Source organism: Engraulis encrasicolus, chromosome 2 (assembly GCF_034702125.1).
Source record: "Engraulis encrasicolus isolate BLACKSEA-1 chromosome 2, IST_EnEncr_1.0, whole genome shotgun sequence".
In the NCBI taxonomy this organism is placed as follows: domain Eukaryota; kingdom Metazoa; phylum Chordata; class Actinopteri; order Clupeiformes; family Engraulidae; genus Engraulis; species Engraulis encrasicolus.
Window position 1 is genome coordinate 42,435,653 of NC_085858.1, and position 22,790 is coordinate 42,458,442.

General features: G+C 43.3%; 2 long non-coding RNA genes across 2 annotated transcripts; both read left to right on the forward strand.

Annotated features, from left to right (window-relative positions):
- Positions 1 to 146: 146 nt before the first annotated feature.
- Positions 147 to 16,496, forward strand: LOC134462724 (uncharacterized). The gene is made up of 3 exons (XR_010037570.1): positions 147 to 369; positions 16,103 to 16,204; positions 16,344 to 16,496. It is a non-coding gene; the product is annotated as an uncharacterized LOC134462724 (long non-coding RNA).
- A 2,211-nt stretch (positions 16,497 to 18,707) lies between these two features.
- Positions 18,708 to 21,847, forward strand: LOC134462731 (uncharacterized). Its single transcript, XR_010037571.1, has 3 exons — positions 18,708 to 18,767; positions 19,277 to 19,359; positions 21,024 to 21,847. It is a non-coding gene; the product is annotated as an uncharacterized LOC134462731 (long non-coding RNA).
- The last annotated feature ends 943 nt before the right edge of the window (positions 21,848 to 22,790 follow it).

Consider the following 22,790-nt stretch of genomic DNA (forward strand, 5'->3'; position numbering starts at 1 on the left):
CAAGCGAATGCTGTTGGGAGATAACTATGTAGTCAAAGTAGGGAGCGCCACAACGACAGGATGTTCACCACAACATTTTTCTGTTGTGTTGTTTTCCAGATAAATACAAATGGATACTTAGTAGTTATTGGAATTCATCTTTTAAGAGGTGATGGCATTGGACCCTTTGCCACAGCATTTAACTACACAGAGGGGGGAAGCATTTACTATCAGGAGTACACCTCAGGTGATGCTCTTCACACTGCAACTCAAGACATCAACTTCTACTTCCCCAATATGACCTTCACTGCTACCTGGGTATTTGTGGTCACTTGGGACAGAATGGTCTACTCCAATTATCTCTTCAACAGCACAATAAACAATGACCAAGTAAGTAGACGTATTCTACGCCTGGGGTGAGTTTCTCAAAGGGGAAGTTGTTAGCCTGTTAGCAACTTCGGTAGTTGTCAATGGGAAAATGCATTGAAAACAACAAAGTAGCTAATGTAGTAAGCAACTTTGGTTTCGAGAAATTCACCCCTGATTTTCACAGGATAAATATTACCTATGGACCACCTGAAATTCGGAATAACTGCGGGGAATGTCTGAGCCCTTAGTCCCTTGCAAATGTGCCATGTCTGTGATTTGTGAAGTAATAATTACACCACGAATTACCCTACTGTGTTTCAACAAAACACACAGATGTCCTGTGCTAATTGCCGTCCTGTGTGAATCTACACATGTGTTAGTGATTGCAATTGCGCGTCTTATCCTGGAGTGAATAATGGAGGATGCCGGCAAAAGTTGTTTTAACAGCATTTCAGGGGCAGGTGGTTGTATGCCTATTCCCTGTAAAATGGACTCGTTTTTGATGTCTTATTCAGTACAGACCGCATGCGCACTGTGACTGCCTGAAAGATTCTGTTTAGAAATTGTGTCCACGATGCACATATGGAAGTGCCTTTCGCTCCGCACTTGTGTCACATGGTGTTAAGTCATCGTGGGAACAGACTTTCTGTTGCGCAGCGGTGCAGCAACAATGCCCTTGCTGCACTGTCATGGGAGCTCCTGCATGTCATCTGTAATCTGCCCAGCACGCATCCAGCTGATGAGAATTGCTTTGCATTACAATTAGCTGACGCTTGTTAAAATCCATAGCGACATACAGTTATTACAGAGTATTGGTTATAGTTGCTGGAGCCAGGGCGCCTCAGCCATGGAGTAGGGTAGGGAGTGGAAGAGTGAAGTTCAAACCTACAACCCTCTGATCTAAAGCCTCTCCTTAACCACTAGGCCACTATTGCCCATTGCCTGTGCATTCCACGTTTCCACTACTTGCACTAACTCAAAACACACACACACACACACACTACACTGACTCAAAAGCACACACACACACACACACTGAATTAACTCAAAAGCACACACACACACACACACGCGCACACACACACACACACACACACACACACACACACACACACACACACACACACACACACACACACACACACACACACACACACACACGTTGCTGCTGCTTCATGCCTGTTACTTAAATGATTGTACTGTACTGGAAAACTAGCTACCAACTAGTAGTAAATATTGCACATTACAATTTCTTACTTTATTACCTCCGCCAAGGAGGTTATGTGATCGCCTGGGTTTGTGTGTTGCCTGTGTTCGTCCCCTGCACCTTGTTTGTTCGCTGCTATTTCACAGCCGACCACAGGGTCCGTGTGATGACCACTGAGCACCGGCGAGAGGTAGTCTAACAATAGGGAGGGACTCTCTCCTTTGCCGCCGCCAGCTCAAGTGCATTTCACCTAAAAAGGTGCTCATCAGGAGGCAGCTAGGTTACACCCTAGTTTAGGTTAAAAAGCAATCCTGTAAAATTAATAGGCCTACCGCTGCCAGAAATGTGGAATCACAATCAGAAATTCCACATTTTTGGCAGCGGTAATTTCACGTTTCACAATGCTGTTGCGGGATGGACAGTGACCACCCCTGTATATTGGGTTGACAATGTTATCTAATTAATCCGGCTACCGTCGGCAAAAATATGGAATGTTTGCCTGGCTCTGGCCCGACCTGTAGTTCCGCGCAGCTTTGTGTGCTCCACATACTAGGTCTGGAAGACTGTAGCAGGATTCCATCTGTCCAGTCGGAGCATTTATTGCTTCAATATCAACAAATTCTTTCAAAACCATTTTCTGTTGATCTCTAAAGCGTCAATATTGTCTATAATATGTCCTGTGACTACTCAATGTGAGCTGCCAGTGATATTGAAGTGATAAATGTTCGGCATATTTTTTGAGTCCAGAAATTGAATCCTGCCCCATGCTCCCAGACCGATGTGTGTGTTTGGAGTGCCACCAGGGGGCTCCAGAGCACACACACGGAGGTCTGGTAGGAACCAGGCTAATGGAATGTAGCCTATGCGTGTAAATTTAAATGCTAGTCAAATTCATTACATCCACTTCATTACATGTACAGTTAACCCCACGTTGTTTGAGAGCTGCACAGGGACCAGACACCCCGACAGCATGCATAATGCCCGAGTAGGCTACACATCTCGACAGAACACCGGCGAATATTCCACTCGGCATGCCTGTACCATTCAGCAACAATAAAGAAAATGGAGAGACTCCCTGCGCCATGTGACTCTCTCCTTTGCCGCCAGCTCCAACGCATTTCACTTAAAAAGTTGCCTACACCCTCGCTGGAGTTAACAAACAATCAAGTCCAATTAATTAGGTCTACCACTGTTAAAAACATGTGAAGTGCAATTTCGCAATGCTTTTGCGAGATGGACAGTTACCACTCCCACAGATCGTTTAGGTTGAACTAATTTGAATTAAATAGGCTACTGTTACCAAAAATAGGCTATTGGATTTCTGACTGTGTCACAATGGTCAAATTCATTAGAGAGCCTTTTTTACATGTAAAGTTAACCCCAGATGGACAGGGACCAGACAGTCCGACAGCATGATGGCCGTGGACAGATAAGCAACGGTGAATAGTGATGTTCAATGAGGAATGCAGGGAAGGAAATGTAATGCTTCAGCCGACAGCGCCAAGACATGGCCATGAGGGTGCCTGGTAAGCAAAAAAAAATGCTTGTAATGTCACCTACAGATGCCATGCCAATTGTAGTATATTTGGTAGTCAATTGTAATTGCAGTTTAGCGCCACCCTATGTGTGGATTTAAGTGGTACTGCGCCCTAAGGTCAAATTAAGGTAATGGAACGCTTGCGTTTTTGAATTCAGCTCGTGAGTTTCAGTTAACAACTGCTCTTCTTTGTTCACGGTCACGAATGCCACAGACACCATCGTTTGTAAGTACATTTGATCTAAAATGAATGTATTATGTTTAATAGTCGAAATATTTAGCAGATATGTGTTTAGGATGCAGATTTGTGATGAAAGGAAACGTAATTTATGTTGCTTTATGTAAAGTAATGCATTGGACATGTGATTACCAGCGAACTTTATTTCCTTCTCTGTATACATTTACTGAGAGATATTTTCTGTATTGTGCTTAAAGTTTCACAGAACTGATTGCTGATAAACAAGGATTAAAACACCTGAGATTGTACATCTTGGTTCCGACCCTTCCTTCAGTAGTCATCTGTTAGCTATCTGTCGAGTTGTGTGCCCATATGCAACGGGGACAGAATAGTGAAAAAACGTATCGTCTGTGTCGGCATTCAACGGACCATTCTACAGTGAGGAGAAAAGTTCAGCTGCAGTCTTCTCGACTATCAAGTAAGATCTACCCATTTATTAAGATATGGAGGATAAAAAGGACAATAAATCAAGTTCATCTCGCTCGATGCGATCAGCTGCTCAGTCTAACCGTTCAGCTGTTGTAATGGAGGCGGCTAGGGCACGAGCCAGAGCAGAGGGCGAGCGCACACGCGCACAGTTTGCTCAAAAGGAGCTTGAAGTTAAAATGGAACAGCTTCGTGTGGAGGGCACTCTGAATGTATTGCAACATGAAAGAGAAGAAGCTGTTGCTTTAGCTGAAGCCCAAGTATTAGAAGAGGCTGCTGAGTCAATTACAAAAGGATCTTTAAGAGAATGGGAAAGTTTAATTCCTGCTGATGACCCAGTAGTGCGCACAAACGAATTTGTGGAACAACACATGAATGTGCCATCCCTCTCCAACCCACAACCACCAGTTCAAACTGATGATCATAGTCAGTCTTTACTACAGCCAAATGATAATACTGATGATGCTGCTGGGCTACCACACAGCACTGCACCATTAATCCCGCCTTCACCAGACAGCCGGCCCCTTTATCTCAGCCACGAAGGCGAGCCTCCCCATCGCCAACGCGAAGGCCTACTGCGGCTTCTCAGCCACAGAGGCTGACCTCCTCATCACATCCACCCGCCAGCGCACAAGATTCGATGGGTGACATAGCCAGATTCCTAGCACGGCGCGAGCTCATTCATGGCGGGCTCACAAAATTTGATGATCGGCCAGAAAATTATTGGGCATGGAAAACTTCCTTTGATAATGCCAAACAGGGACTCTACCTCACACCAAGTGAAGAGCTTGATCTCTTAGTACGATGGCTTGGCCCTATGTCCACTGAGTATGTGAAGAGAATTCGGTCTGTGAATGTGCGATACCCAGTCATTGGCCTCCAGATGTCATGGAGCCGCCTTGAAGAAGTGTATGGCGCCCCTGAGGTCATAGAGAAAGCACTTCTCGACAAAATAGAATCCTTCCCAAAAATAACAAAGCAAGACCCCCTCAAACTACGCGAGCTTGGCGATCTCTTGTTAGAAGTCCTGTCAGCCAAATCAGAGGGCTTCCTAGCTGGACTGTCTTACTTAGACACGGCAAGAGGTGTTAATCCGATCGTGGAAAAACTGCCCTATCCTTTACAGGAGAAATGGATTAACAGAGGCTCAGAGTACAAAGCAAAATTCAAAGTCTCATTCCCACCATTCACATTCTTTACAGAATTCGTGCGCAAGGAAGCACAAGCAAGGAATGATCCTAGCTTCTCCTTCAGCTCTGGCAACCCTAGCCAGCCGTCAAAACCCGATGGTGGCTTCAGAAAACAGCCACAACGGAAGGCTCTCACCACCGCTCACAATACGGGCGTTGCCACATATGCGGTTGCCACATCTGCGGAATCCCCATCTGTCGACAACACTTCAGACACATCTTTTGATGTAGGAAAACAGTGTCTCTTGCACAAGAACAAACCCCATCCACTCAAGAGATGCCGAGCGTTCAGGGCCAAGCACTTGGATGAACGAAAGGCCTTTCTTAAAGACAATGGGGTGTGCTATCGCTGTGTCTCCTCCACTATGCACCTGGCCAAAGACTGCAAGGTAGAGCTGCACGATTATGGAAAAAATCATAATCACGATTATTTGGGTCAAAATCATAATCACGATTATTAATCACGACAATTGATTTTTGCTGATTTAAAAATATATATATAACAAAATGAAATATAACCAAGAATAAATTATACACGGGATGAGCAAAATAAAATGAATTGTAGTAATTATGTAAAATGCAATAGCGCGAAACTTAGGTGAACAGATTTCTGGCCAGAAATACCAGCCTGTCGGTATGTTCTGGCTTCAAGGAGGCTCTCGAAGGTAGGCCACTACTGCCACAATTAAATCCCGATTAAAATCCTGATCACGATATCACCATTTATCACGATTTTCGATTATTTTCGATTAATTGTGCAGCCCTACTGCAAGGCATTCGTGAAATGTAGTGAGTGCGACAGCAATAAGCATGTAGCTGCACTTCACCCAGGACCATCACCCTGGCAGCAAGGGAACGCCGTGGAACAGCATGGCGGGGAGGAAGACACGCCACCAGCTCCTGAGGTCAAGGCCAGTTGTACTGAGATCTGCGGCGCAGGAGTTGGTCCCAGGTCCTGCTCTAAAATCTGTCTAGCCAAAGTCTTTCTACATGGCCATCCTGAAAGCGCCAAAAGGATGTACATAGTGCTTGATGAACAGAGCAACCGCTCACTTGCGAAGCCTGAGTTTTTCGACCTGTTTGGTGTTAAAGGTGAAAATCATCCCTACACCCTGCGCACTTGTGCCGGCACCAAAGAAACGGTCGGAAGACGCGCCATGGGATTTCAAGCACAGTCATTGGACGGCAAGACACAGGTGCTTCTGCCAACACTCATAGAGTGCAGCCACATCCCTGACGATCGTTCGGAGATTCCCTCTCCAGACATTGCTCATCACTTCTCACACCTAAAACCGGTGGCTGGTGAGATTCCACCTATCGACCCTGAAGCTAAGATCCTGCTGCTCTTGGGTAGAGATGTTCTTTGCGCGCACAAAGTTAGAGAACAGCGCAATGGCCCTCTTAACACCCCTTACGCACAACGCCTTGACTTCGGGTGGGTGATAGTGGGAAATGTCTGCCTGGGCTCCGCACACAAGCCGGATGTAATCGACACCTTTCGCACTAGCATCCTTATGAACGGACGTCCAAGTCTCTGCTCTCCATGTCCCAATCAAATACAAGTCACAGAAAGATTCGCTGCCAAGGCTCCTTGTGTCACGCCTCAACACACACGTGGATCGTTCGAGTCTACAAACACAGAGTGTAACATCGGCAGTGACATCTTCCAACAGACTCAGCATGATGACAACATTGCATTCTCCATGGAGGATAGAATGTTCGTGGAAATGATGGACAAAGAGATGTTCGTCGACAGCTGCAACAGTTGGGTGGCACCCCTGCCTTTCCGCCCATCTCGCCAGCAGCTTCCCAATAACAGAGAACAGGCACTGCAACGCTTCAGGTCTCTAAGCCGAACCCTGGAGAAGAAGCCACAAATGCGTGAGCATTTCGTCGCATTCATGCAGAAGATGTTCGACCGCAACCACGCAGAGCCAGCCCCTCCTGTGAAGGAGAATGAAGAGGTGTGGTACTTACCAATGTTTGGTGTATATCACCCACGCAAGCCAGACCAAATACGGGTCGTATTTGACTCCAGCGCCCAGCATAGAGGTGTCTCTCTGAATCAGGTGCTACTTACTGGGCCTGACCTGAACAACAGCCTGCTAGGCGTGCTGATACGTTTCAGGCAGGAAGCAGTCGCCATAACAGCTGACGTGGAGCAGATGTTTCACAGCTACTTGGTCAGAGAAGACCATCGCAACTATCTCCGATTCCTATGGCATGCCAACAACGACCTGTCGCAGCCCATGGTGGAATACAGGATGCGAGTCCACGTATTCGGGAACAGCCCGTCGCCTGCTGTAGCGATATACGGACTCCACCGGACAGCTGAGCTTGGAGAGGTCGAGTTTGGGAAGGATGCCAGGGACTTCGTGGACCATAACTTCTATGTCGACGATGGGTTGAAGTCTCTCCCTACCGTGGACATGGCTGTTGATCTGTTGAGAAGAACTCAAGAGATGCTTGCGACCTTCAACCTCAGACTCCATAAAATTGCGTCGAATCGTCCAGCAGTCATGGATGCATTCCCCACTGCAGATCATGCAAAGAACTTGAAAGATCTGGATCTTGAAGAGGACACATGCACAATCCAGAGGAGCCTGGGCCTCAGCTGGGATCTCACAAGTGACACGTTCACTTACCGGATAGCCGCTGAAGACAAACCCTACACACGAAGGGGTGTGTTGTCAACCGTCAACAGCATATTTGACCCGCTTGGCATCCTTGCTCCAGTTACTGTGCACGGCAAGCTCCTGCTTCGCGAACTAACAGCAGACTCTCCTGACTGGGATGCTGCATTGCCTGAGGAGAAAGAACCTGAATGGACAGCATGGAAACAGTCCTTGCAAGACCTCATGGACTTTGAGATACCACGAAAGTACTCCGGTGTCTCTCTTACAACAGCACAAAGGCTTGAGGTCCACGTCTTTTCAGATGCCTCCATCACGGCCATCGCAGCAGTGGCCTACTTGAGGGTGCTAGACCATGACGGAAACTGCGATGTAAGCTTCATCCTTGGCAAAGCAAAGCTTGCGCCTCTCACAGCCCATACAGTCCCTCGGCTTGAGTTAGGAGCTGCTGTCCTAGCAGTTGAGCTGTCAGAGTTCATCGTCAATGAGATGGGTGTTACACTACACGCCCTGAAGTTCTATACAGACAGCAGAGTCGTACTGGGCTACATACATAACCAAAAGAGACGGTTCTATGTATATGTCAGTAACCGGGTTCAGAGGATTCGGAAGTCAACCACGCCAGCTCAGTGGCACTACGTTCCAACCAGCCTCAACCCTGCTGACCACGCCACAAGATCACTCCGCGCAGCAGAGCTGAAACACTCAACTTGGCTCACAGGTCCAGACTTCCTCATGTCTCAGGACACAGGAGTGTCTCCTCCAGCTGCAGAGTCATTTGATCTAGTCAACCCAGACACAGACACGGAAGTACGTCCAAACTGTACAGTCTTGGCAACACAGACCAAAGACCCTCAGCTCAGTCCTCAGCGCTTCGAGAAGTTCTCGACGTGGAAGTCCCTCACGAGAGCAATCGGACTTCTCATTCACGTTGTGGAGACCTACAAAATTCCAGTTGATCAGCGCACTGATTGTCACGGCTGGCACTACTGTGCAAGGCAACGATCTCCTGAACACTTCTCAAAAGCCTCCAAGGTCATCATTAAGGCGGTGCAACAAGACGCATACAGTGATGAAATCCACAGCTTGTCCTCTGGAAAAGAGGTCTCCCGTGCAAGCGCACTAAGAAAGCTGAACCCAACTTTGGACCAGGAAGGTTACCTTAGAGTAGGAGGAAGACTCACGCATGCTCCCACAGAGAACGATGAAAGACATCCCATCATCATACCAGGGAAGAGCCATGCTGCCGTCCTTCTTGTGAGATATTTCCATGAACGTGTCGAGCACCAGGGTCGCCTGTTCATCGAAGGTGCGATCAGAAGTGCTGGATACTGGATCGTAGGTGCAAAGAAGTGCATCAACAAAGTCATTCATAAGTGCGTGACTTGTCAGAGGCTCCGTGGGAGGTTGCTCGAACAGAAAATGGCTGACCTTCCTTCGGACCGACTCAGTATGGAGCCACCGTTTACGCACGTCGGCCTTGACGTCTTCGGGCCTTGGATGGTCGCCACACGCAAGACTCGAGGTGGATCTGCGAACTCAAAGCGGTGGGCTGTCATATTCACCTGCCTCAGTGTACGAGCAGTACACTTTGAGCTCATTGAGTCGCTTGAGAGCTCCAGCTTCATTAACGCTCTGCGACGCTTCTTCGCCTTGAGAGGACCCTCAAAGCTCATCCGCTCCGATTGTGGGACCAATTTCGTGGGCGCCTGCAGGGAGCTAAACATGCTTTCCAAGGAGGCGAGCGTGAACAGTTTCTTGACTGAAGAAGGCTGCCAGTGGATTTTCAACCCCCCACACGCGTCCCACATGGGGGGAGCCTGGGAGAGGCTTATCGGGGTAGCAAGGAGAATCCTCGACTCCATGCTTCTCCGCTTGCCTTCTCAACTCACGCATGAAGCACTGTCAACTTTCATGGCCGAAGTGTCTGCCATAATGAATGCTAGACCAATTGCCCCAATACCCAATGACCCAGACTCACCTGCTCTCTTAACGCCAGCAATGATACTTACGCAGAAGCCTGGCGGTCTGCCTCCTCCCCCTGGAACCTTCGACAAGAACCCCTGTCGCCAAAAGTGGAAGCAGGTACAGCATCTTGCCAACACGTTCTGGGAGCGGTGGAGGAAAGAGTACCTGGCGACTCTGCAGGATCGTCGGAAATGGCAAGCGAGCAAGCCCAACCTTCAGGAAGGAGACGTCATTCTTATGAAGGACTGTCAGGCGAACAGGAACCAGTGGCCGATTGGACTAGTCACCAAAGCCATTCCCAGCAGCGACGGGAAAGTCAGGAAAGTGGAATTAAGAGTATCAAAACAAGGGACTGTTAAGACTTTCTTTAGACCTATCTCTGAAGTAGTTCTACTTTTTTCTCCAGATGCATAATGTGTCTCTTGATTACTGTTTATGTTTACATGTTTGAGTTATTGATAGTGGTATTTTGAAAATCCCAGGCGGGGAGTGTAATGTCACCTACAGATGCCATGCCAATTGTAGTATTTTGTAGTCAATTGTAGTTGCAGTTTAGCGCCACCTTATGTGTGGATTTAAGTGGTACTGCGCCCTAAGGTCAAATTAAGGTAATGGAACGCTTGCGTTTTTGAATTCAGCTCGTGAGTTTCAGTTAACAACTGCTCTTCTTTGTTCACGGTCACGAATGCCACAGACACCATCGTTTGTAAGTACATTTGATCTGAAATGAATGTATTATGTTTAATAGTCGAAATATTTAGCAGATATGTGTTTAGGATGCAGATTTGTGATGAAAGGAAACGTAATTTATGTTGCTTTATGTAAAGTAATGCATTGGACATGTGATTACCAGCGAACTTTATTTCCTTCTCTGTATACATTTACTGAGAGATATTTTCTGTATTGTGCTTAAAGTTTCACAGAACTGATTGCTGATAAACAAGGATTAAAACACCTGAGATTGTACATCTTGGTTCCGACCCTTCCTTCAGTAGTCATCTGTTAGCTATCTGTCGAGTTGTGTGCCCATATGCAACGGGGACAGAATAATGCTTATTCCCTTCTGTGGCTGTTTACGTATAGCCTACATGTTGGTCAAAATCCTTATACTATCCCGTTCATTCGCCTAATAGGCAACAGCTGAGGTTTACCTGTTGCGCACACCGCATAGCAAGGCTACATTGAACTGTTAAAATTGCACACTAAACAACGGTTTTGAGAGGGATGTCACACTTAATGCTGACAATATGCTGTAATTCCACTTAACTGGTCTTTAAAATGTGAGATGTGAAATTTTAAATGGTATTAAAGGCATGCTGCCAATCATCAAAAATGCTTATAACAATGTGACCAATAGCCTATGTAGCAACTTCTGACTGACCTTCAATAAGTGCATTTATAGCACAGTGCACAATATAGCAAAAGTCCACAATATAGCATGACCAAGCACTTTGCCAATACCACAATCACAGGTGAACCAGTGATTCCCAACCTTTTGTGTCTCATGTACCCCCCAAACCATTTCATTGTACCATGAGTACCCCCTAACTCATATTTTACATTGCTTTTTCTATTCCAGTGTGACTTTGCTCCATGCATTTGTTCAAATTAAATTTTCCCAAGTACCCCCTGCAGTATGCTGTACCCCTGGTTGGGAAACACTGCACTAAACAGACCACAGTTAATCAAGGACATGGTAGGCCTAATTATAAAAAAAAAGATAGAATCTGGTTACAACTGACTGTTAAATTCTCTGAACACACTAATGGTGTGTATAAGTAACGGCCGACGAGGTGACCAGAAATTAATGGCGAGGCGGTGGCTCCGAACTTTGGCGACGCGCGCAGCCCGGAGACAAAGTTGCCTCTGCCAAGCCATTCATTTCTATAACCGGTCGACCTCGAAGGCCGTTATCCCGCTATCTGTCGTTTTTTAATCTATTATTGTCTGTTAAGTTGTAGGAACCAGTAATGGCAGTTCGCCTAACTTAGTCGCACGTTTGACGCCTGACAGGTTATAGGGAATTAGTTGCAACCCCATCAGTCAATCAGAAACGAGGATGCAGCTGCGTAGGCAGATAAACCTGCATAAATGACACCAAATCATTACACAAATGTTGTAGGCCTATGTGTCTAAAAACAAACTGAATGTCCTTGGCGGAGGTCTGCACACTGGGTGCATTTCTAGTACAGTTGAGGACGATATTATTAGCCTCCCTCCTGAAATTAGACATTTCTCTTGATTTCTCAGTGAGAATGACCATTAGAACCGTTTCTGTTTTTCTGGAAACAAATACACTGATGGAGATAATGTCCAATGAGTTGAATTTGCATTTTTCTATCGTTACAATGAGTTTAAACAAAAAAGGGCAAAAATGACAAGGACCAAATTATTAGCCCCTGATGATTAATAGTCAATATGACGCCATTTATGAACCAAAGCTGACAACAGGCACTTTGATCAGTTGTTACATAGGTTGGCACATGCCCCACTAAGGATTTTCGCCCATATCTCCATTGCAAATTGTTCTAGCTGGTCCAAAGTGCATGGATGCTGAGCATAGACATTTGCTACAGACTTTCAGTGGGATTGAGGACTGGTCTTTCCAGTACGGATCATTCCAGTATCATGGTTTTAGTGTCCTTGAAGAACCTCTGAACTAATTTAAATGTTTACTTTGGGTTACAATGTTGTTGGAGGACCCAGCAATCCAGATCCTGACCCAGACTCCCTGTGTCTGAGGCTGAATAACGGACTAAAAACTTGATGTCCCCACCACACTATGTGTAACTATGGAAACTGATAAGTCTCATTAGACCAAAGAAGCATTGGACACCTGCCTAGATGATTGTTATTGACCTGGCCTCACCTGGAGTTTTTATTTCAAGAAAGACAGCTGTTAGGGCTTGTCATCATATTGGGCTTTGGGGCCATCATCACAGAAGAACCCTTTTACTAAAGGTGGTGCATATCAGAGTGTTATTGAGCTTTGCCTATGAACATTTGAAAGTCAAAAATGAGTTTTGAAAGTCTCTGCTTTCATCTGATGAGATTCAATTGCACCTGCTTTGATGCATGAATTCTGCTTCTGTCAGGTGAAGAAAGGGATAGTCCTTAAAACTTGATAACATGGTTTCCACAATTAAACATGGTGGTGGAAGCATCCTTCTGTGGCAGCCTCAGCCACAGTAAACCTTGTTTGGGTGTACGGCACCATAAAAACAGAAGATTATGATAGAATGTGGAAGGTGACCATACAAAAATATGCTCATAGAGGAAGCTAAGATCTTCACTGGATCTTTCAATAAGATAATAACCCAAAACTTTCATCCAAAATTGTTCAAATGTTCTTCAAGGTTACTAAAACCATGATCATGTGGTGGTTCAGATCTCAATCCTTTAGATAGTCTTTGAGGAGTGCTGAAAATGAATGTCCATCCTCAACATCCATGAAATTTGGACCAGGTTAACTCATTGGCTGCCTAAGCCGTCGAATGACGTCATTTCGAATAGTGACGCCCCCTGCCTTCGACGTCGCTTGCCGATAATTGCGTTTTTTTACAGCCACGCCTTGAGGACGGTCTAACCTATGTTGTGTATTAATTTCACGCCTCTAGTCATGTTCTAACTGTTCCTGTAGGTGGCAGAAGTGTCCTTAGGAACAGTCAGGGCAGGGCATTAGCTCACATCAAGAGGAAATGTCAAGACAAAAACATCCCTTTTTACTATTATAATCTCAAAAGTTGCAAAAGTAGCAAAATCATTTTTGAAAGTATGCACCTGTGACAGTAGTCTACTTTCTTGCCCTCTGATTTTAACACAGGTATTCTACTGATTTTAGTAGAGCCTGACAAAAAAAAAACTTCCTCTCATGACCAAAATACACCCCCCTGTTGCCATCTAGCTAGTAGGCATTGTAACTAGCTTGCCCAAAATACACCATGTTCAACCAGAGATGATCTGTGTGGCAACTGTTTCATTTTGGATAATGTGATCAGCCTACACAACATCAGGATGATGCGTACAAAAGATCATCTAACAGGAAAATGCACGGGACTAGTGGTCACCTCAGTTGGGAATGTTTGGCTATTGTTTGCTACGCTAGCTAGCTAGCACGAAATCGCTAACAATTTACAACTAAGCCTAAATAAAGGAGCCTTGGTAAGTCAACTATTTTTTACTCATTCTACAGTTGCAGTTATGGATCTGTATAGTATGATCAGCTTACTGTATCATCAAAAAGACAGGGGGGTTGCAGATTCTTGGAACAGAGTAGGCTAGCCTTTGTGTCTGGTCAGACACATTCAGCTCACATGAGAAAGCATTGCACTTAGCCTCAGACCAGCTAGCCTTCCCCACTCCAATCGGCTTGTGAAATGTTGGATATGTGATCAGTACTTTATCAAAAGAAAATTCATTGAACAATATATGACAAGATAGCAGAAACATGATGACAGTAATCATCAATCTGCAAATTGTCCGCTCTGCCAAAGAAGCAGCAGTAAGCTAAGTTGTGCTGCCTGCCTGCCTGTCTCCCAGTTCACACGGTACAGGAGGAAACAAATCAGCTGTGATTTGATCCCCAACGAGAGGACTACATGCTAAACAGAGGGACTATGAGACAGTATTTCTGAGTTTAGTATTTCACATGAGATTAGGGTTGCCAACCGTCCCTTGAAATACGGAATCGTCCTGTATTTAGAGATAAAAGTACGGGTTCCGTATTGAACTGAAACGGGACACGGGACGTTAGAATGCAGGAAATTACATCTAAGAAATGCAAAATTTTCTGGGGGACGACCCCCAGACCCCCGGCACGATGAAGTGTCCCGTATTTTTTTCATTGACAGTTGGCAACCCTACATGAGTTACATGCACCTGCTGTCATGATCCATTGTGCGCGCCAGCAACAAACCAAAACACTATTGTTTTCAAGCCCATCCCGTTATATTTCAGTACAGTATTAGGTTGAAAAGACCATACAAACGATCTTTTGTTCTGGCTACAGATGACAGGAGACTCTGTAATAGCATCTGATAGGTTTGGAGTTGTTAGGACGGTGTCATTATGAGCAAAAACACTTGCAATTATAGGTCAACTTCAAATGGCGTTTTCTCAGCTTTTTGTCTAGAAAGCAGCATTTTGGCGAATTCCACTTATTTTCAACAGATGATTATGAAAGAACGGAAAGGGGTAGAGAGACACCGTTTTTTTCTGATGACAGATGAGCGTCTAATCTGTGTTTTGATAGGTATGGTGTTGACATAGACACAGAACTCAATTTTCTGTGAGCCTCCAAAAAACACCCAAAATGCTGAAAAATCTCTGGCACTCTGGGTTACCCTTTTATGAAAATGGCTGGCAGCCAATGAGTTAAGTATTTGCAATGAAAAAATGGGCCAAAATCCCTGGTAGGGCATGTTCCAACATAGTTAACAACTAATCAAAATGCCTGATGTCGGTTTTGGTTCATAAATGGCACTCTATTGACTATTAATGATAAGGGGGCTAATACTTTTGTCCTTGCCATTTTTACCCTTTTTTGTTTAAACTCATTGTTGAAATGGAAAAATCCAAATTCAACTCACTGGACATTATCTCCATATTCACATCTCCATGTATTTGTTTCCAGAATAACAGAAACGGTTCATAATGGTCCTTCTCACTGAGAAATCAAGAGAGATGTCTAATTTCAGGAGGGGGGCTAATAATATCGTCCTCAACTGTATATCATTATTTCACAATGCTACTATCACCATGTCAGAATCATCACAATAGGACATAACTGAAAATGCACAATGCCTCTTCTTATTCTAATACATATTCTATATATGTCTGCTGTTGCCCAGTCTTGCATGTTATATGTCTATTAGGTACTCTAGGTGTAATGTATGTGTACTGTATATGCCTAATTGTCTATGTCCACACCTAAAGTCTACGTCTATGCCTGCATGGGAAAGTAAGAAATGTAATTTCAATTCTCTGTATGACCAGTGCATGCAAAGAAACTGACAATAAAACCGACTTGACTTGATAAATAAATTGTAGTAAATTGAGTAAATCACAGACCTTATCCCATGCGGATGTGCAACAAAATAACACAGTGGTGCAGGTGTCCTTGTGAAATTACTCATTGCCCACAGGTACTACTTATCCTGTGTGAGTCAGGCTTAAGGCTACAGTACTATGTCCAGGCAAAAAAAACTCTGCTATGTCAGTGCATTTCATCATGGAATATGGAATCATTTGCCACGGAACAATGGCGGCTCTGCCATGGACTTTTAAAAAAGTCAAAAATGTTCTTGGTTCTTCCCTTTCTATGATACAGTACATCACAACACAATCAATACTTAATCAATTATACAGCTCTGAAATGTTTTGTGAGGATATTTGTATGAGTGAGTTTGTGATGTGTACTAAGCACATACTTGGATAAATGTACTACTATGAAGTACTACTACTAGCATACTACTACTATTACTACTACTCCTAATACACACACACACACACACACACACACACTAAAAAGTTCCTTTCCTGCTTATTGGTTTCTAGAATTCAACAGCGACATTCCAGGCTGTTCTGATTTCTGATGGTGATGTGTCTTTTGTCTTCATGAACTACGGTGACATTTCCCCACCACCAGATGGATATGTGGTGCGATTGGCACACATTTTGTAGACATTTTCTATATTCCTGATGTTTTTTCTAATCATTTTACTGTTATATTTTTATAAGCTTTGACTTCCCATGTTTGACAAGCTCTGACTTCACCTTTTCCCCCATGTTTCATTAGATGGCATATTCCTACAGTAACTCTGATCAGTATCAGTATATCCTAATAAGCTGCTTTCCAAATGAGACTGTAAATGCGGTGACCTTAAAGACTTCCAGCAACATCAATGTGCCGGGACGATGGCTCATTCCAACCTCATTAGAGTCAAACTTCAGCTGTGAGCATTTACTTACTTCATTTGTCTCCATGATTATTACCTTCGCCAGAAGGTTATGTTTTGCCCGCCGTGTATTTATTTGTGAATATGTTTGTTTGTTTGTTTGTACTTCGTATAACTCAGTCAGAACTGAGCCGATTTTTATGAAATTTAGTGGGATGATTGGTCATGACCCAAGGAACAATCGATTACTTTTTGGGAGTGATTGGGTCAAAGGTCAAGGTCAAGGTCACGAAAAGGTCAAAAACGTAAATTGAGCCGATTTTTATGACATTTAGTGGGATGATTGGCCATGACCCAAGGAACAATCGATTACTTTTTGGGAGTGATTGGGTCAAAGGTCAAGGTCAAGGTCACGAAAAGGTCAAAAACGTAAATTGAGCCGATTTTTATGACATTTAGTGGGATGATTGGTCATGACCCAAGGAACAATCGATTACTTTTTGGGAGTGATTGGGTCAAAGGTCAAGGTCACGAAAAGGTCAAAAACGTTAATTGAGCCGTTTTTTATTAAATTTACTGGGATGATTGGTCATGACCCAAGGAACAATCGATTACTTTTTGGGAGTGATTGGGTCAAAGGTCAATGTCACGTTTTTCTTTGCCAAGCACTATATGCCAGAACAACGTGTGCATGCTGAATTGAATAAGAGGTCAAGACTGGGCCAAAAATGTAATATTACGATATTCCGGTCCGATTTAAATGAAACTAACACCAACATTTGGAGAATGTTATGCCCCACACTCTGAAGATGGCCAGAAAAAAATAAGTGGCGTAGGCGAAGGTTTGCGCTCTACCGAGTGCCCATTCTAGTTCCCACTGAAGTACAGTAAAGACCTGAGTGGGTTTAGTATTCTCCACTCTAACATGAATAAGTCAGCTGCTGTTATGTAAAGAGTTCAGTTCTAATGTAAAGACCTAATGTAAATACCTAGATGTGAATGATTGCAAACTGTGTACGTGTGTTATTGTATTTACATACAACACATCACATATCTCTCACTTTTGTTTGTAAAATGTGAAAAGGGCAATAAACCAAGTTTTTAGCCTGGAGAGGTCAGACTTCTAGTAAAACATGGATAGTTTGGTCTGGCACTGCACGGCTCAGAAAGCTGAGGGCTGTGCGTGCGGATCAATCAGGTGTCAATCAGAATCTTCAGTATTGCCAGATTTGGAGATTTCCCATTCGATTGGGCTGTTTTACATGACCGTCTGCGGGTGGGTCTTGGGTGGGTTTTTCTGTAGATTTACACCATAGAAAGCCATAGACAGTTTTTTTTAGTTTAGATCAGAGACAGAGTAAGGATAGTGGTTGCTAGAACCATGACTGATGACACCAAGATGAACAAATTTGCTTAACATGGTGCCAAGCATGTACGGTGGTCCGTACAAAGAATAGTGGTTGAATTAACATGGTAATGTGAGTGTGAACATCCCATTCAATTAATCTTATCATGTAATGTACTTATTGACCAATTGTTATAACGGTGTAACAAAGGGTAGACCAACGTGAAAAATAGGCTTGATGTGTATTTAATAACGAAAAAGTCTTGGGATACACATTAACAAAACAAGAGGAGCCACACTCCTATGCAAATGGTCAAGAGTACAACATCTTCAAAATCAGAAAAAGTTAAAAAAAAAAAAAAAAGAGAAGGCAATGTCGGCTCAAATTTGCAAAACAAAACAAGCCAAAAGGCAAAGTCCAACAACAAGTGCTGCATATCAAACGGGCCAGTGTCGAAGGGGAAGGGGCCAGTCGTAAGCGGGAGGAGGACGATCAGCCTTCCGCTGCCGCTTAAATAGTGTAACGCCCCAAGCAGGGATGCCGCTAAAAATGTTGGGCCAATGAAATATTCAAGTTTTGGGCCCCCAAAATGACAAATTATGTTATCAGCATTCTTCCAGGGGCCCTCTCAGTGCTGTCTGGCCCTTAGAATATGTAACACCTCCTCCAGCCCACCACCCCCCACCCCCCTCGCGGCACCCATGCACACAGGCCGCAGGTGATATCAATGAGTACCTATTGAGAGCATTATCAAAATGAAACAGTAGGGGTTGCAAAAACACAAAAACAAGGGATAGAGAAAAATAACTCAACCCAGGTTGTAACAGGCATTTCATTAACATGATCATGCTTACTTACTTTACTTACTTTTAAATTTAATGAGTATTAACCCATCATACTGTACATTCTGTTTGGCAGGTTCATATCCGTCAGGACTGGCAGTACCCCCACCAGATGAGCCTGTCACCACCCAGGCAGGTAGGTAGCCTTCTCCCTCGTCACCCAGGCATGTAGGGACCCTTCTCTAGTCACCACCCAGGCATGTAGGGACCCTTCTCCCTCGTCACCCAGGTGGGTAGTGACCCTACTCTAGTGTAGATGGAAAGGGTATCCTTGCGCATCATTTGCAATCGGGATGTTGAATGGGGACAAGTCCCCCTAAAGTTGTTGCTCCTTGGCTGATACAGCGGGGAAACTGTAGGCCTATCATGGTTTACTTCATGGAAGCAGGACGTCAGCAACGAGGCCACAGGACAAGGTGATCTTTGATTTTTAACACTCATTTACTACACTACTTAAAAGGGGTACATTACCCTTCCTAGAAATCGACACCTTACATGCAGTGCAAGAAGGCTGTATCATTCTGAAGTGCCGTTAAAGAGTGAGCTATGCGTTGTATTTATAGAGCATGTTGTGGGTGCAGTTATATGGAGTTAGAAGTTGATTATTGCGTTTGCTAATACACTTTTGTGTTGCATTCCCCATAGAGCATGTTGTGGGCATGCGTCTGAAAGTTACGTCAGCTGAACGTCTGAATGAGAATGAAGTTGAGGAGAAGATCCTGAAGCCAGTAAGTTGTTTGTTCCAGTTAACCTCATACTGCAACAATACAGTTAATCTGACACTGTGACCATACAACTATACAGTCAACCTTATAATATGATACTGTGACAATACGCTTAACCTTACAGGTAGTTAGCTAACCTTACACGGTGACCATATCCACCGTACACTGTGACCACATCAACCGTCCACTGTGAATATATCAACCTTACACTGTGACCATATACAAGCGGATTCCAAAAAAGTTGGGACACTTTGTATTTTGTGAATAAAATCTAAATGCTGGCATTTTTAAAACATCTAATATGTTAATAATGTAGAGCATTATGTACAGACAACATATCAGTTGTTGAAGTTGAGCAGAATTATTGTTTTGAGGTAATTATGTGATCATTTAAAATTTGACCCATGCAACAAATTTCAAAAAAGTTGGGACAGGGCCAAAACATGCTGAAATAGTTGGATAATTCTAAAAATTACACAAGGAAGAATATTTTAAAAGGAACTATATTGACTGCCAACATGAATGCACAAATAAAATACCATCACATAGAGGCTATGGCACTCAGCAGCGAAGATTTTGAGGGACTAATTACTTATCTATTACACAGAAAGATTGAATTATCAAAATTGCTGGCATATAATGCCTATTTCCGTAATATAGAGTTCTGTGTAATCATTGCACGAGTTATGAGATCATGACATACTCGTGGTCAATAAGCAAACTATGACACTCCAACAATGACAGCTCTCGAAAAAATGACCATAAACACAACACTTGATTAATGCACATGATGCAGACATTAAACAGTGTTGAGTGCGGAAAAGCTCATTCTATGGACCTAGGAGACATATGAAACTGTCCTCTGATTACAGAATGGTAAATATTTAATCCATTTTGAAAATTATGGAGTCCTGCACCCTCCAGGTTACATAGAAAATGAATACTTCAGCTTGATTTAGTGGTCAGTCTGAAAGACAGCATATATGATGGTAAGGGGTGCAGAGGTGACTTGGTTAGGGTCTTCTTAGTCATGTAGAGCATTAAAATGAATGTTGAATGATACATACAGATTTTAAACAGCAAACATAGCTACCATGGCATTATATTTTGGAGCACCGCCTTTAGATATTGCCCCATAATGGTGGCAAATTTCAATCTCTACTATGTCCCAACTGTTGGTCCATCATTAGAGTAAACAGGTCACAAATTTAGTTTTCTTGCAGTCAGGATATGCCACATATTAAGCATAACAAAAAGGTTAACAAGTTGAAGAACACACCTATCAGTTGAGCTGCTGAAATCATGTCTCGCACATCAAAATATCTAATTTTTGAATAAAATGTTGCCATCAGTCAAAGTATTTAACTGTTCAGTCCCATCCCTTGTGTTGTGTTTAGTCTTATCCAATATAAAAAGCATTTTATTGGCCCTGTCCCAACTTTTTTGGGATTTGTTGCAAGGGTGACATTTTAAATGATCACATAATTACCTCAAAACAATAATTCTGCTTGACTTTAACAACTGATATGTTGTCTGTGCATAATGTTCTACCTTGTTAACATATTGAATGTTTTGAAAATGCCAGCATTTTGATTTCATTCACAAAATTCAAAGTGTCCCAACTTTTTTGGAATCCGCTTTGTAAATCTCATATTGTGTGTTTTCAGTTCAGAGAGTATTTGAGACAGCAGGGAATAGACGTGACCAGGATTCGCCTGCGGAGGTTTTATGAGGTACAGCCCTGAGAGAAGATGGAGAAGAGAGAAAGAGGATGGAGGGAGTGAAGAGAGAGAAGAAGAGTGAGGATACAGAGAGAAGAGGAAAAGGAAAGATGAAGAGGATGAAGAGATGGCAGCCGCTGTGACTAGCCGCTAGCTCAGGTGTGATTAGCTGAAATGTCTGTAGTGTAGTGTTCCTGTGGGCAGAGGTAGAAAAAGTACAGAAAGCTTGTACTCGAGTAAAATTACATTTACTTTGCTTAAATCCTACTCAAGTGAATGTAAAACTACCCATCTAAAACCAAGTAACGTAAAAGTAAAAAAAAGTGCTTCACGTAAAATGCAATTTGTGTAAAACTACTTATTTTAATGAGCTTAATTAGCTTTCCTCTCAAGAACTCTAGCTTTTTCCCCTGCATATCATACTCCATGAACTCTATCTCTTGCTAGGCACCAGCCATCATCCAACGCACTAACCCAAGACAGGTGGGATGGGTAAAAGTTAGGGATAATGCAATACTGCACAACTTCCTTTAATATCCCATAGATTGTTTTTCTTCTCTATCAATCCAATTTTACTTATTTTTAAAACTACTTGAAAAATGACAAAGTACTCATAAAAGCTACTTAATGCTTGTGTGAATTTAATAATAATACATTTTATTTTAAGTGCCTTTCAAGATACCCAAGGACACTACAATCAAAACCGATAGATAACAGTAGATAAAGTATAACAAAGCTTCAATGAATTAACAATAGGAGAATAATTTAAATGCAAAATAAAATAGTAATAAAAAAAGAAAAAATGAAATGTAATCAGTTGTTAAAGCACCATATGATCCAGAGTCCAATTCAGGATCCAGTTCACAACATCACAACTTACTCACGTCATGGCAAGAATCACAAACAAAATACTTTGAAATATGTTTTTAATTTTGTGGTTGTGGGTATAGTAGGATTCAGGTCTATGTTCTTTCTTATTTTGTACCATCTCATTGTTTAGGTAAAATGTTACCATTAAAACTTAGCATTGCACATAAATAAACTATAATTTCCAGTGAATTAGTCTGCACACACAGGGGATGAGGTTATGGCTGTTATACTGTATACTGTAAAAAGTATATGCCAGTGCCTTAAGATTCAGCTGAGTTGGCCAATAAACAATTATGTTGCTTTTTTTCTATCCCCTGTCAGCCATTTATTTAGTGTTTATCTGTGCTCTCTTCTTCACTTCTGTACTCTGTTCATTCCAAAACATTATCTCCTTTATGTTCTCATGTCCATACTCACCAGTAAATAAAGCATACAATATGTGTATATGTATTGCATAATGGTAGACTGTGTTTGTGTGTGTTCTTTTCATTATTATGCTTACCGTGCATTTGCTTACAATCCATTTGCTGACGTTTGTTTCCAAAGAGGCCTATAGCCACAGCTGCAGGGCCGTATTAAATACCCTATCCCCACACTGCTGGGCTGTAACTAATAACCTGTCCCCACGTCCAAGCTGCTGCTGTCTTAAATACCCTATCCCCACTGTAACCAATACCCTGTGACTCTGTAATACCCTATCCCCATGCCCACCCAGCCAGGGCCTGTAACCAATACCCTGTAACACCCTATCCCCATGCCCACTCAGGGCCTGTAACCAATACCATGTAATACCCTATCCCCATGCCCACCCAGGACCTGTAACCAAAACCCTGTGACCCTGCA